The sequence below is a fragment of the Cavia porcellus genome, unplaced genomic scaffold (assembly GCF_034190915.1).
Source record: "Cavia porcellus strain 051 isolate PalLab524CR breed Dunkin Hartley unplaced genomic scaffold, mCavPor4.1 scaffold_5, whole genome shotgun sequence".
NCBI classification, from domain to species: Eukaryota; Metazoa; Chordata; class Mammalia; order Rodentia; family Caviidae; genus Cavia; species Cavia porcellus.
The window spans coordinates 71,937,198-71,952,593 of record NW_026947488.1 but is presented as its reverse complement, the minus strand read 5'-3'; the positions used below and the strand labels follow the sequence as shown (position 1 = coordinate 71,952,593).

Here is a 15,396-nt window from a genome sequence, read left to right as displayed (position 1 = left end):
CCAGCCACAGGAAAATACCATGCCAAGGACAAGTCGATGCATATCAGTTATTACTATCAATTTTGATGGTCTCAATTCACTATTCAAAACATACCAACTGATAGAATGGATCAAGAATCAAGATCCTACAATATGCTGCATAAAAGAAACATATTTAGTTTAAAAGGAAATCCATAGAATGAGAGTCAAAGGATGAAAAACAGTACTCCATGTGACAGGAATCCAGACAATAGCAGGGGTAGATATTCTATTTGCAGACAAAGTGAATTTCAAGCCAAGACTGACTGAGAGAGATAAAGAAGGTCACTAGATCCTCACAAAGGGAAAATCTACAAGTAAGAGATAAAAATCATAAATGAATATACAACAAGTAACACTCACCCATCTATATAAAACAAATACTAGTGGGCTTGAAAAGTCAAATAAGAAGTAATACAATTGTATTAGGGATCTCAGTACTCCACTGTCACCAAAAGACAGCTCACCTAGACAAAAAAAAAATCAACAATGAAGTATTAGAAATAAAACAAATATTTGAATAAATGGAGTCAGTGGATGGCTACAGAGAATTCCACCCAACAACATCAGAATACATAGTACTTTTAGCTGCCATGGATCATTCTCTAAAATATACCACATACTAGTCCAGAGAACATGCTTACATAAAGACAAAGGAATTGAAATAATCCATATATATTATCAAACTATAGTGCAATGAAAATGGAAATCCATGGCAAAAGATACCACAAGAACTTCATAAACACATGGAAAATAAATAGGGCACTGAACATGTCACACAAGAAATTAGAATTTTTAACAGTTGAATGATAATGACTATGCAACATACTGGAATATATGTGAAACAATGAAATCAGGGCAAAGAGGGAAATTTATAGCAATAAATACCCATATTAGGAGAACAGAGCAAGCACATATTAACAACTTAATGATAAATCTCAGGCTCCTGGAAAAAGAACAGCAGGCTTAGCCAAACGCTCATACAAAGCAGGAAATTATAAAGACGAGAGGAGAAATTAATACTTTTGAGACTAAAAACACAAAACAAAGAATTGAAGAGTTGGTTCTTTGAAAGATTAAATAAAATCAATAAACCCTTAGCCAAACTTATTTTTAAAAAGAAAAAAAAAAGGAAATCCACACAATAATGAAATGGGTGAAATCCAGAAGATTTCCTGCAGAAATCCAGAAGATAATCTATACCTACTTTGAAAACTTGTATTCTATCAAAATGAAAAATACAGAAAAAAATGGACAAGATTCCTATGAATTATGAGAGCTGAATCAAGATGTAAGAATTCTAAATAAACCAATATCATTTAATGAAATCAAAGATGTAATTAGAAATCTACCAACAAAGAAAAGCCTAGGACCTGACAGATTCACTGCTGAAATCAAGAAATTTAGAGAAGTTCTAACATCCCTACTTCTCAAACTCTTTAATGAAATTAAAAGGAAATCAATTCTTCAAATTTATTTCTGGAAGCAATCATTTCCCTGATACCAAACTGGAGAACAACCCAACTAAGAAAGAGTATCACAGGCCAATTTCCTTAATGAACATAAATGCAAGAATCCTCCATAAGATACTGAAAAATCAATTGTAGAAAATCATCAAGAAGAATATACACCATGACCATTGGGATTCATCCCAGGGATGAAGGGATGGGTCAACATATGTAAATGTAACACAGCATTTTGTAATATACCAATGTTGTAATACACCAATAAACGTAATATACCATTTTAATACAGCAGAAGAGAAAAAACATATGATCATCTCAATAGAAGCAGAAAAATCTTTTGACAAACTGCAAAACAAATAGGGTTCATGATGAAAACCCTACAGAAAACTGGAATAGATGTTTTTTATCTCAATCTGATAAACCCATCTCTGACAAACCAATTGCCAACACCATAGTAAAGGGACACAAATGGAAAGTTTTCTTTCTAAAATTAGGGACAAGACTAGGCCTATTTATGTAATATAACTTAACTTTCCCAATGTCCTTGGACTTCAATGGTTGTCATTTTTCTTCAAGTGTTATTTGCTTGGAATCAAAAGTTTTGAAGATCTGGAAAGGGACAAGTAGAGATAGGAAGGAAAATGGGCCTCTCCAATGGTGAGTAGTGAGGAGTGCTGATAGAGGGCTTTTGATGGCAGTGGTTACAGAAAGTAAAGGAATAGAGAAGTCAAGGTACCAGGGTATGGCATCAGGCACATGCCTTAGAGTAAGTATTACCTGTAGCAGGTGAAGTACTTCAGGGTTTTTTTTAAACAGTCATTGCAATGTTATGATGCATTTTGTTTTTTTTTTCAGTTTAAATTTATTTTTAAAAGTGAGGTTATACTTTAATAAGCTTCAATAAATACTGACTATTGTCATACTTGAGCTCTGTACTCTATTTAAAACTTATAGAGAAAGAAAGACACAACAACAGAACATTGAAAGCATTAATTTGGTGGTTCTCAACAGAGATAGGGGAAAGGATGCCACCTTGTTATGGTTTAGATCTAGATGCCCCCTCAAAACTTCATGCCTTCAAAGGTGGAACTTTCTTAGAGGTGACTGAGTCTAGATTTAACATTGTAATGATTGGATTAACATTGTATAATTTACTGAATCAGTCCACTGACTTGTTTGGTTCTGTCCTAATCCCAGTAGCCTATATGCAATGTAAAGGAAGGAAATTGGCTTGTGTTGCCTTTGTTTACTTGCTTTTGTTATCTTCTGTTTGCCAAAAAGTGGTTCTCCTCTGTAATCCCCAACCTCCAAGACAACCTCCTTTGGAAGCAGCTGGTTATGGACTCAACAAACAAATTTTCCCATCTTTAATTTTGGGTGTCAGATACTTTGTCTTGGTAATGAGACAAAAGTAACTAGAGAGTTCTGTATCTCATGGGATATTTGGCAATGTCAAGACAATTTTATTTATTTTATTTTGTGAGAGGGTTAACTATTATCAATTGAGTAAAGGCTAGAAATGTTGCTTTTATTTTATAATACCGTTAACAAACACTCAGAAACTCACAAAACATTCTTGGCCCCAAATGTAAGTACTTCGGTGGAGAAACCGAATGAAAATGGTTAATGTGGGTTGGCAGAGAATATTGTATACTTTAAAGCTAAAATTACAGACAATATTGTCTGTGTTTTGCAAGAACAGTGTATATACTCTATTGACTAAAATGACTACACATGGGAATCATCTTCTAGAGTAGAGCCAGACTACAGAACTGAAAAAAATAATTAAAAAAAAATAGATCATGAAAGAATCAGGATCTTTGGTTTTAGGGTCTTGGGAATTATATTTCTCAAAGGAGATACAATCTCAGATTAACTTCTAGGGATTTTACTACGTTAACTTTTTATGTGTGCTTATAACAGGCATGCATTTTTGTTAAAATGAAAGAGTAAATTCTAAGTATTCTATTAAAGTAACCCCCACTCTGTTATTCTGTATCATGACATGCATTTTTCTTCCCAATCACTTTGGTAACTTTCAAAGTGTGGCAGTTTGTGTGTATGAGTTTTTGTGCATGTGTGTGTCTGGTCTTACCACTGGCTTGTATTGTCTATGAAAACAGGTACCTTGTTGTAATATTGCATGTTTGATATTGATCAGGATACCTGCCAATTTAACAGTAATAAATGAGTATCAATACTTTTGAGTTAAACATTTCTATCATTAAAATTCTTACTGTAATATAATACCTCTATTTTCATCAGCAGAGATCTGTTACTTTTATTTTGCAAAACAAAAATTTCCTGAGAAAACTGTACTTTGTTTCACTTTGCTAATTGTAGAAACCACTTTGTTTGTTCCAGTTACTTGATTTTGTATAGATGTATTTCCTTGTTGAAGAATTACTGGCAAACATTCCACCTCAAGAGCTATTGTAACAAGAATATGAGTCTTTGTCTATAAATTATAAGGATCACAACATGAGAAACAAGATTTAAATGGACCACCAAAGAGCAAAAATGTAGCAAACAACCACCGAGAACAAAAATTTGGAATTAAATGGTTGAGGAAACAAGGAGTAACATAAGCAAGAAATGAGATAAGAGGAATACAGATAGTCTGGGTAAATAATTACCCCGGATGGAATTTGGCATGCTAAAACAAAGAATGTCACTGGAGAAAAAAAGAAACATTTGCTTAGCCATACCAAAATAGATCACAACCAAACCAAAGAGCACAGTATTTTTATCACACAGGGGCTGCATGTCTTTATATTTTATTTTTATTTTATTTTATATTTTATTTTAGCTTTTGATTTTAAAGAGAAGAAACAATAAAAAAGATACAGAATTTCAAAACAAGATAATAAGAAATTAACAATTGTTAATATATTGTGTATTGTTATCTTCAAAAATGGTTGCTCAGATTACACTATATAGGCCTGCATAATTGATCACACAATATAAGCATAAACTATTTTTAATAAAATAAAAGAATCAGTAGTGCAACTATCTTACCTATCATATATATAATATATATGTTTTTTTTTTCTTTTCCCTTCCTTCTTTTCTCCTTTCACACAGCCCAGGTGTTCTTTCCTTTGAGTAGTTTCTTTCCCTTTCACAATATTGATTGTAGATTTTGGATCTTACTTACTTTTTCAATTTCTTACCCTAGGGAGACAATGCAATTTGAAAATACACATTTGAGTTTGATTTATTTCACTTATGAGTATGGTCTCTAGTTGCATCGATTTACCTGTAAAAGTCTGTATGTTGTCTTTCAGCTGTTGAATTGTTATTTCCTATATTTATCATTCACTTTTTGTATTCTCTTCCTATCATCTATTTTTTTATCTCTACTTTAGGTTTGCTGAGCAATTTATTGGTAAGTGTTGACATTTATTTTTACCTGAGGGATTATTTCTGATCTGATTTCCTCTGTGGCCTCATGGATTTTTTTCTTTACTTGAGTTGCTATCATGTCAGAAATTTCAGGTGCATGTCTTCAATATTAAAGCCTCTCTTAGAAACAGTCTGTTTTCAGGGTTGCCTTTTGTGTGTAGATTCTTGGTTTGTGTCTGGAACTTACCATCTCAATTAATTAAGAGTGGTATCTGTTTGACTCAGCGCCTGGTCCTTTGACCGTGGTCAGGCCATTTCTCCAGGGATTCTCAGTATTGTTGCAGGAGAGAGAACAATCAGTTATAACAAACATGATGTTCAAGCTAATGTAGTAAAATTAGCAATAACAATAACATTAAGCACAATTTAGAAACTGACAATCTGTGATAACTATTGATTTTGTATTTTAGACCATAGGAGCAGGGTATATAGTTATATTGCAGAACTGATGGTAAATTATGAGGTTGTATGCAAAATGTTTCTCTCAGTAGAGTGGTTTTACTCTTTAGCTGGTAAATTTAAGGAGGATAATTTATAAAGTAAAGATAAATGTCAAGGAAGTAGAAGCATGGTTGGCAGACAAAGGATGGTCACACAAGGTTTTGGAAACTAGGGAAGGAGGTAGAAAAGAAAGAGTGGAGGAGTATTCAAGGGACTGTCTGAACTTGGTCTCTGAGTTTGGGGGTTGAGACTTGTTTTCTGTGGTTGGAGTTCTCCTCAGCCATTTAGAAAAGAGAGAAAAAGAGCAAAGGAAAGAAAGAAAGAGAGAGAGAGAGAGAGAGAGAGAGAGAGAGAGAGAGAGAGAGAGAGAGAGAGAGAGAAAGAGAGAGAAAGAAAAGAGAAAAAGAACGAAAGAAAAGAAAAATTGAGAGGAAAGGTGAAAAGAAAAGAAAATTTGAGAGAAAAGGCCTGGTTACTGAGTCCTGAATTCTTCCTGAGCTGATTACCAGTCCTGGGGAGGCATCAGTCACCCACTGGTTCATATAGATACCATTACTTTGGCCTTTTCACACCACCAGTCTCGCCTGTCTATCCAGTGTGCCTTAGCTGGGACCTTGCTGAGTTTTGGTCTCTGAGCCTTCCCAAGCTGTTCATGAGAGGAGGGTCCACCTACCTCTGGCACAGTTCATCTGGGTTCCCAAAGTGACCGAGAGGCGATGATAGAGTTGTTTTCCCTGTGGCGACATTCAGCTGGATTCCTGCAGTGGTGGAGAGGTAATTGCATGTATTTTTAATTGTGGTATATTTGTAGTTTTCTACTAGGTCAATGAAAAATATGACACCAAATCAACTTCTAAAATTGGAGAACTGCATACCTATCAGAGTGTACATGTGCAAGTGTGTATGTGGGTGTGTATATTATATATATATATATATATATATATATATATATATATAACACTTGTGTCACCTTGTGGCCCTAATTTACATCTCTATGACTTTTAGATCTCTGGAAGATACTGTAGACTCCAAGTCTTGTAGCACACCAAATGTACCTGACACAGCAAGGGGGGAGATTAGAGAAGCACAATCAAAGCTTCCAGTTGTCTGTCCCTTTAGGAGTGAGCACACAGCCAAGCACCAGTAACAGCTGAAACTAAATGTACAGCTATTTTATAGCTTTTATAATTGAAAATTATTTACTTATAAATCATTATAAAGCTAAGGTAATATATTACGTTTAGTAACATGTTAAATGAATCACAATTCACAGAAACAACCTTGATTTCTTTTATCATCATTTCTGACCTTTGTTAGAATACTATTTGCTATTTTAGAAATTTTTTTTGATATCTTTGTTTCCTAACTACACTTTGTTACATGAAGCCAGAGATTATGTTTTTGTTTATCAGTGTAAACCTGAGAACACCCAAGATTCAGTACATATATAATGAATAAGAAGCTACGTGTGTCTGAATTGAAAAGATACATTGAGCTGGACATACTGGTGCACTCAAGTGGTGGAGGCTGAGGCAAAAGGATGACAAGTTCCAAACCAGGCTGGGCAACTCAGAACCAGGACAAGTGAAAAGGGAAAGAACAGTAAGGAAAAGGGAAAAAACGCAAGTCAGTTATACTATTAATGTCTCTTAGATCATTAAAGAAGGAAAGTTTGTGCTAATATCAATTGGAGAAATTTTATGTCCATATCTTATACCCTACACAACTACTTTAAAGATAACATGTAATGTATTAACTACTATTATTTTGTTATAAAATATTGTTTTATATTTTTTCCATAAAATAAAAAAAAGGAATTCCTTAGCCTTTTACAAAATAAAGTTAACACTAAGTGTAGTTTGGCACATTGACCAATAGACTTTTAGCAATCTGACTCTAAGTTTGAAATATTCTAATACTCCGTTCAAACATACTGGTTTTCTATTCTTTTTTCTGCATTGTGAGGATCCTCTGCTTGTCATGTGAGTTGGTAGTGGCTAAGTGATACACACCTGTAGAAACTCCTGCCTCAAATTGTTGGCAGACCTTGATAACGGTGACTAAATGGCAGCTATATAAAACATGATGTTTAATTATAAGTCCCTTAACACCCATTTGTGGATCTTCAATATTCCAAGTCCACATGGACACTAAGGATCTTGGGCAGTGGGACTTTGCCTGATCCAGCACAGACTTTTCTTGCACATAGTTTCTCACCACATTCTCATCTTTAAGAGCTAGTCTTGGTCTTGTAGTGATACTTGCCAGTTTATTAATTTTTTAGTGTGATGGTAGATTCTTGTTGATATTTCTGAAGAAAATTTAAACCTTGAGAATAAGGCAGAGCAATGACTATAGTCCTTTCAATATCGTGTTAGAGAAGTGCTTCTTCCCTTTAATGTGCATCTGAGTCATCTGTTGATATTTCTTAAAATGCAAATTTTGACTCAAGTACTCATTATAGGCTTTGAATAGCTCAGAAGTGGTAGCCAGTTTTGGGACCTGGGTTTTGTCAAGGTGTTTTCTCAGGTTAGATTCCTAGGGAAAAAGACACACATGGGACTAATATCAGCAAAACACTAAGTGTCTGTATTGTCCAGCCCTTACATATGTTGATATCACATATTTACATTCTTGTATACTGACAGTGATGTAGCACATCTGTAGTTGTCTGTGCTAAATCATGGATTCGTAAGTATATTCCAATGTATACCTAAATCAAACAGTGTGGTCACATCCTTGAGTGTTCTCAGATAGCCCAAGCTTTGATGTACTCTGTGGCATCTCCCCACATCCCATCCCCTCAATGGTCAGGGAAATGTTATTTTTTGTGAATGTCCCATAGAACTGACTCATATATAAAGACCATAACAACAATGGAGGGAACAGAATAATACAACTAACCCTATTGCAAATACAGTACAGTGATTGGCCAAGTGGTTATCTAGAATTCTCACCAATGGGTGAGAGAGAAATGTTGCGAGTTCTGAAGAGCAGAAACCTCTGGAACTTTCCCCTGTAAGGCTTCCTATCTTTGTCTGGTGGTCAGTGATATAAATGCAGCATTCTATCTACAAAAAGGCACAAGTACCATCTTGCACTGTAATTAGCAAATCAAGACCCATGTGATGTTGCAAAACCAGGCTTCTCATTTGAGAAATTAAAAAAAAAAACCTGATAGATGATATTCAGGACCAGGACATGTGTTGAGCTAGGGCTCATACTGGAGGCCTAGGTCTATGCTTCTTGGGCTGGTAGCATCGAGGCTACTAAATAAAACCACAAGGCCTCCCATTAAATGCCATGCCACTTGTGGTACACAGCATTTCCAACTGTGGCATGTGCCAGTAATGGTGGGTCTGATAGTGTCCTTGACATATGAGAATCCCTGGCTGCAGCACTCTGTTCAGGCTACAGGTAGGTAGGGCTAATCCATGGTCCACAGAACCATCAGGCTTCCATATTGGGTCAATTGGTGGGCACCACATCAGTGAGCTTATAGGTGTCCCATTACTTGTTTGTATTATTTATCAGCAGTGTATGGTTACACAGAACAAGTGCAATCCACCTGGAAGTGCAGCTCCCCACCAATTTGTTCACCTACAGAATATGAAGTGGGAATTTCAATGTTACTCGGCTTGGCTTCCATCATCCATCCCAGCCATTGTGCATAACAGGCCCCAGTCACTGTGGGGTGAGTGCTCTTCTGGATTAACACCTCAACATCCTCGTGTCACTGATCCCAGGTAGGATCAGTCTGCTTTTGTTGCTGCCAGTCAGTCTAACTGAGCAGAGTTCCTGGAGTGAGTCTCCATGGGATGTCCCTGGCAACATCAGTGAGTTCAGGACACACCCAACAATTCTATTAGTGTACACAGACAAAGGTGTATGCCCAGTAAACGATGCTGTTAGGATGACTTATCCTGGTTGGAAGAATGGGGTAGAAAGAGAAATCCTTAGAGGGAGGCCCCGCCTTTCTGGAGGATACAAGCCACATGTTCATCCTGTGGAATCGTTTTATCCCTCAATTTAGAATAACAAACCTGGGTTTCTGTCAGTAGTGGAAACAAGGGAGTTGAGGCTAAGTCTACCACTCCTAGAAGGATGGACCAAGCAGTCAGGACACTGCTGCCCTTTAGGATGGTGGCTCCAGTATCAAGTGCAGAGCACACCAAAGTCGTTAAAGGCCATGTTTAAATCCCGAGTTGTGCCATCTATGCAAGGGAGGAGTCACTTTATTCATTTCCTGGTAATCTACAGTCATTGACTATGTCCCATCTGGCTTACACATGGGCCATACCAGGGAACTGAAAGTGATATGTGCTGGGTGTATCATTCCTGCTTCTTTCAGTTTCAAGATACTTTGTCCTATCTCCACCTGGCTTCCAGGCATTCTCACTATTTCACACACAAAATCCATATAGCCATATAGTCAGCAGTATGTGGTGCCGATGCCCTCAGATTGTGATTTTCACCATGTGGACTTTTAAGTGGAATTCACCCTGCATGGTGTCAAAACAAATAACCAATTAGTATATCCACCCCCAGTATCTATTCAGCAAGTCCCAAAACTCAAGGTCACCTGGCTCTCTGAACTTTGATATACTGATCTCTGTACCTTTCTATATGTTCAGTGGGTCTTATGAAACATTCTGGATAGTCATAGATTAGTGTTAATGTACCTGTGGTATCTACCAACTATAGTACACACTGCACATTCTTTGGGGACTAGTAAATAGGCAGTTCCATATATGCCTCTGTTTTCCTGGATTCTCATCAACTAGGTGCCTCAGCACACTTTCCAATATGGACAAAAGGAATCCAGCATCACATCTTCTAGTCAGCAACATGTCTGAAGGCTGCCTACCTATCTTATCTGTGGATAACCTGGGAGCCAGCAGGTCCACTGAGATTTAGCACAAGCTGAAATTCAGTGGTCCCACCACCTGTCCATGGAGTGTTGGCCACACTTGCCTGGGGGCTGCCTGCTTTTTCACCTTGGGTAATGTGATTTGTACGATTCTCCCCGTGTGGATTTTCTTCTTGGTGTTATTTGCACATCCCCCAGCTGTACTAAGATGTATACAGTATCATGTATCGGGTGATCTATAAAGAGCACCAGCCAGTGTCCTAAATGTTCCAACCAGCTCACTCACCAGGTTCAAGTCCTTCATGTGTGCCCTAAGCAGTTCTTCAGCAGGGCTATGGTACTACATGGCAAACAATGTTTTGCACATTCCCATTTACCACAGCACAAAGACTAAGTAGGTTGTCCGTTTCAGGACTTACTCTGGCAAGTCACCTGGACTCACCCAAATGAGGCAGGATGCTGCCACTAACCAATTAATAAAATTTGGTTACCTGTTTGGGGCTGCCCTCTGCACATCCTGCAGAATTTGCTGTGTACAGAAAGTGATGGCTATACTGGCAATTTGGTACATCACTTGTGGGCCTAAATCCATGCTATCAGCCAACGATCCCAGACCAATAGCAAACATGCAAAAACCATTCCAACCACCATTTTCTTTGTTTCACCAGCTCACATAACTCCATGTAGGTTGTATACATGTGTGATGGGTAGAGTTGGGTAGTCCTTGGGCTAGGAGCTCCTCTACCTCCAACTTCTGGAGAATAGTGGGCCTTGTAAACAAAATCAAGGGACTTTCCCAGAAATTCTCTCAGAAATGAGGACTTATGCTTAGGGAGACACTATGTGAAGAAGTGGAACTTGCTGTGCCTTGAAACATGACTTATATGGTGGTCAGTCACTATTCCAAGTCCTGTTCAGCTGGCTGTAGCTGGTATACTGGCCAGACAAGGTCATCTTGCCCCCCATGGTGGAAGAGTAAAGAATATCTATACCATCTTTACATTTCTATTTCTTTTAAGGCATTTCAAACCTCTCCAGGTGTCAAACGGACCACTTTCCAGTCCTTGGGGGCTTTTCATTTTTACAGAAAGATAGTTACAGATAACCAGAGTGAGGCTGAGGGAGACAGGTCAGTACCTCCTCTCTGTGGCTCCTCCTCACCATCAACTGCTATTCTCCATAGACATCATAGGGACACTTCCTTTGCCATCTAGCTGACTACACCACTTGAGACTGAAAGGTTGCAGGGGTATTTTTGTGGGTGAAATCCCAAGAAAAAGAATGCATATGCAGCCAACATCAGCAAAACAGCAAGCAAACACCTTTGTTGTTTATGCCTTACATGTGTTGCTATCACACATTTACATTCTTGTATACTGAATTAACCACTTAGCACATGTGTCATTGCCTGTGCTATCATGGCTATGTAAGTGTATCCAGCTGTGTGCCTGTACCGACAGCAGAATCATGTCCTCAGATGTCCTCAGATGCCCTGAGTTTGCTCAACAGCAACTTCCCACAGCCTTGCTTGTGGGCCACAGGCTACATTTTGTGGAGCAAAGTGTTAGAGAAAAAATTGAAAAGCCCATGTAAAAATCCACATCACTTTTTAGAGCAATGGTTCCCAAACATGGTTGCACATTGCTATCACCTGGCTGGTTGGAGTGGTGGTGGTGGGGGCGCTAAATGAAAATCCCTACTCCTAGGTCTTGTTCATTTCCAATTCAATTAGAATATCAAATGTAAAACCTAATTATGGCTATTTAAAAAGATCTTATTAGATGTTTCTAATATTACCACAAAGGAATGTTACTTTATTGTTACAAATGATTGGGATCATTTTTAGTTCTTTAAAACTGGTAAATATAATGATTTCAATGTGCTGTAATAAATTTAATTACTTTTGCCTCTAATTTGGCATTTTCTTGCTACTTTTTTAATGACTAAAATAATCTTGTTTCTCAAATTTTCTTTCTATCTGCTACTATTATTTCTTAGACAGTAGTGACATTTCCTTTCTTTGAGCAGTAGTCTTTTTTTTTTCCTTTTTGAGACAGGGTCTTGCTGTGCAGTTCAGGCTGGCCTTGAGCTCAGTTTGTAGCCTAGGCTGGTCTCAAACTCACAACGATCCTCCTGCCTCAGCCGCCTGAGTGCTGAGATTACAGGCATGAGCCACCACTCCCCTCAATGAGTAGTCATATTTTTTTTATGGAAAGCTGTAAAGAAGACATTATACATAGATTTATGCATTTGTTAGAGAACTTCCCACACTTTCTACCAGTATAGGCACAGCCTTCTTCACACTCTTGTTTACCAGTTTAGTAGTTTTTGAATGCTTGAGCTTAAAGTACAGTGTTTGGAGATCAATTTGGTGCTCTGACCTTGCCAGTGAACTCTTATTTGAAATACAGCCCCTCTTTTATTTACAAGAGAAATGCTATGGCATAACCATTACCTGGTTTGGACTTGGACTTGTTTTCTCACTGTGGGAGTGAGTAGGCTGTACTCACCCACATTTTCCCCTAGCTTCTTTTTTATTACTGATAGCTCAGATTGGCGGGATGTCAGGCCAGAGTCTGAGGGACTGATTGCCTGTGGCAAAGTAAATTGGACCACTTAAGGATCAAACCTGTGAAGTCGCCGTCTGCAGCACAGTAATCTCAGCAGAGCAGTGAATCTGCCACTGTGTCGACTGATTGATTTCACTGAATTATATGATTTAGAAATTGTTCTACTTCACAGCTAAAGAAAAATTTTATTTGAGGTGGAAGAATATACCTTTAAGTTAAAAAATACATCAAAATTTGAGATTTAATGAAAAATGGCTAAGGAAATATGAAATACATTAAGAATTTCATGCAATGTACTAAGCAAGGATATTTAAATTTAGATAAGATTGTATTGTGTGTTTTGTCTCACCTTTAATGTGACCATTCAAACCAAAATACATTTAATGTATATAGCTACATTTATAGTCAAGTTGCGTAATGTACACTAAAGATGTAAATATTAATGGTGACTATAAAGAATTGCCATTCCTCTGGCAAGGAAATTTTGTCTCAAAGTTTTGTTTTTGGAGGGAATTCTCTTATTCTGAAGATGTAGTACTAAGATATTTGAAAGATAATTTTAGGAAAGAAAAATGTTTCAGATGAAGCTCTCTGAATTGAAATCTGTTATTTGTGTGACATTCGGTATGATGTATATAGAAAAATAAGAATTTAGCAGAAGTTATTTGAAGCCAAACATGTTAATTCCATGCAGATTTGAAAGATTTTAGTTAGATGGGAGAAAGAAAATGATGTGAAAATAAATAACAATTTTTTCAAGTGGCTTGAAAATTCATGTTGAAAGTGTACTCTAAATGTGCTTTTAAATGTTTTAGTATAATGACAAATTTACAGAATAAGTACAATATGTCTTGGAAGACAATATTTTAATATTAAATTTCTAGGAGGATTTGTATTTTGCTCTGCTTTTGACTCAGTATCCATCTGTGCAATACTCTAACATATTTTAGAGATAGTTTTGATATAATCTGGTCTAGTTAAATAAATAATATTTTACTTTTAAATGATTATTTTAGCCAGAGACTTAACTCAGTGGCATAAGTACCTGTTTGGCAAGTGAGAGGTGGTGAATTTGATCCCCAGTACAAAAAAAAGAGAGAGATTATTTTAAAGGGAAAATATTTTCCAAAGTTTCAGAGAGAAATGAAGAGAGTTACAGAGCATTTTATTTCTTAAGCATTTGAATAATTAGGCTTCATTATATTTTCACATTGTTCATTTAAATCTATAAGGTCAAAACAATTATTTAATTTTTCTACCTTTACAATGAAGCGAATACATTTGATCAGTAAATTAGTCTACAACTCATTTAAAAGTTTACTTTCATTATTTTGTGGGATTAAAATAACATAAAATATATTTATTTGACATGAAGAATAAATCAACATACATTTTCCCACTACTAGTAACATTTGTATCTTTCAATGTATAACTGATGTTTACAGAGTTATCAACTAAATAGAGGTGATATTTGATAGAGATCACTAGTCAAAGTTGCATAGTGAGACAATCAAAGATCTTGAAAATGAATTCTTATTTTCATATTCTGAGCATCTGTTTTTTTTTTTCCTTTATGTCTATAATGTCCCTTTTTACTGTGGGAAAGATCTGTCAATCACTAACAACTATCAATCAATGAGATGTGTGAACATACCTGGGTATATCAATTTGGCAAAAAAGAATATTCTACTAAAACAAGCTATAATAATGACTTCATCAAAATGATTAGATATTTTACACATTGTCCAGATAACAAACATGTAACTACTTTCTACCAGCAACATTTCCTTGTTTTGTCATCCTTGGAATTGTGTTAAATGTGCACTCTTTGAAAGTAATAGTTTATGAAGATTCTGCCATGATCAGGTTTCTTATTCCTTGCTTCTATGTCTATGTTCTGAATATTTTAAGTTACTATTTTAAGTTTGCTTTTCATGTAGATTCCAGTTTGTTACACAGCTTTGGAAGTTATGGCTTTCTTGGTGCTTCTAAATAAAGCAATGTTCTATTTCATGCTGCACACTATTTTAATAAAAGAAGAATAACTTCAAAGCATTTTTCCATGAGAATATCATTCATCACTTCTGAAGAGATTGAATAATTTTGATGCCTTGTTATTTTTATTGTTGTTTGGAATATAGTATCTTTTAATAAGATATTATTAAGGAGAGATTTGCCTTATTTCAGAAACTTCCAAGAAAATAATAATTTTTTGGCTAATAAATACTCAATAGCATTATCCAAAGATAAAAGCATGGCTGCACATAGTAAAATACTATTTATTACTAGAATATGTATATTATTGAGGTAGTATATTTCAAAAATGTTCATTTAGATTCTATTATTTTTATTACCATATGGCTATTTATTAGTGGCATAGACTAAGTTACCCTCATAACATCTTTAACTTTTTTGCAAAGTTTAGTCTAGATCATTTTTTTACAATCCAGTATTCCCCTGTAAATGATTAGGCTTTGATTTTACCTTGATTCTCTATCTCTGTCTGCTCCCTCTACAGATTTAAGTCATAATTAGAATGAAGTAAAGCAAGATAAAACAGTAGAGTAAACCTCATTGAGCTCTTTCTAAATCTATTACAGCTTTTTAAAGATTTCTTCCTGTATCT

At 36.1% G+C, this 15,396-nt stretch overlaps 1 pseudogene; it reads right to left on the bottom strand.

Moving 5' to 3' along the window:
• Nucleotides 1-6,076, bottom strand: part of LOC100713770 (bifunctional methylenetetrahydrofolate dehydrogenase/cyclohydrolase, mitochondrial-like) — a 48,162-nt pseudogene extending 42,086 nt beyond the window's left edge.
• Between the last annotated feature and the right edge of the window lie 9,320 nt (nt 6,077-15,396).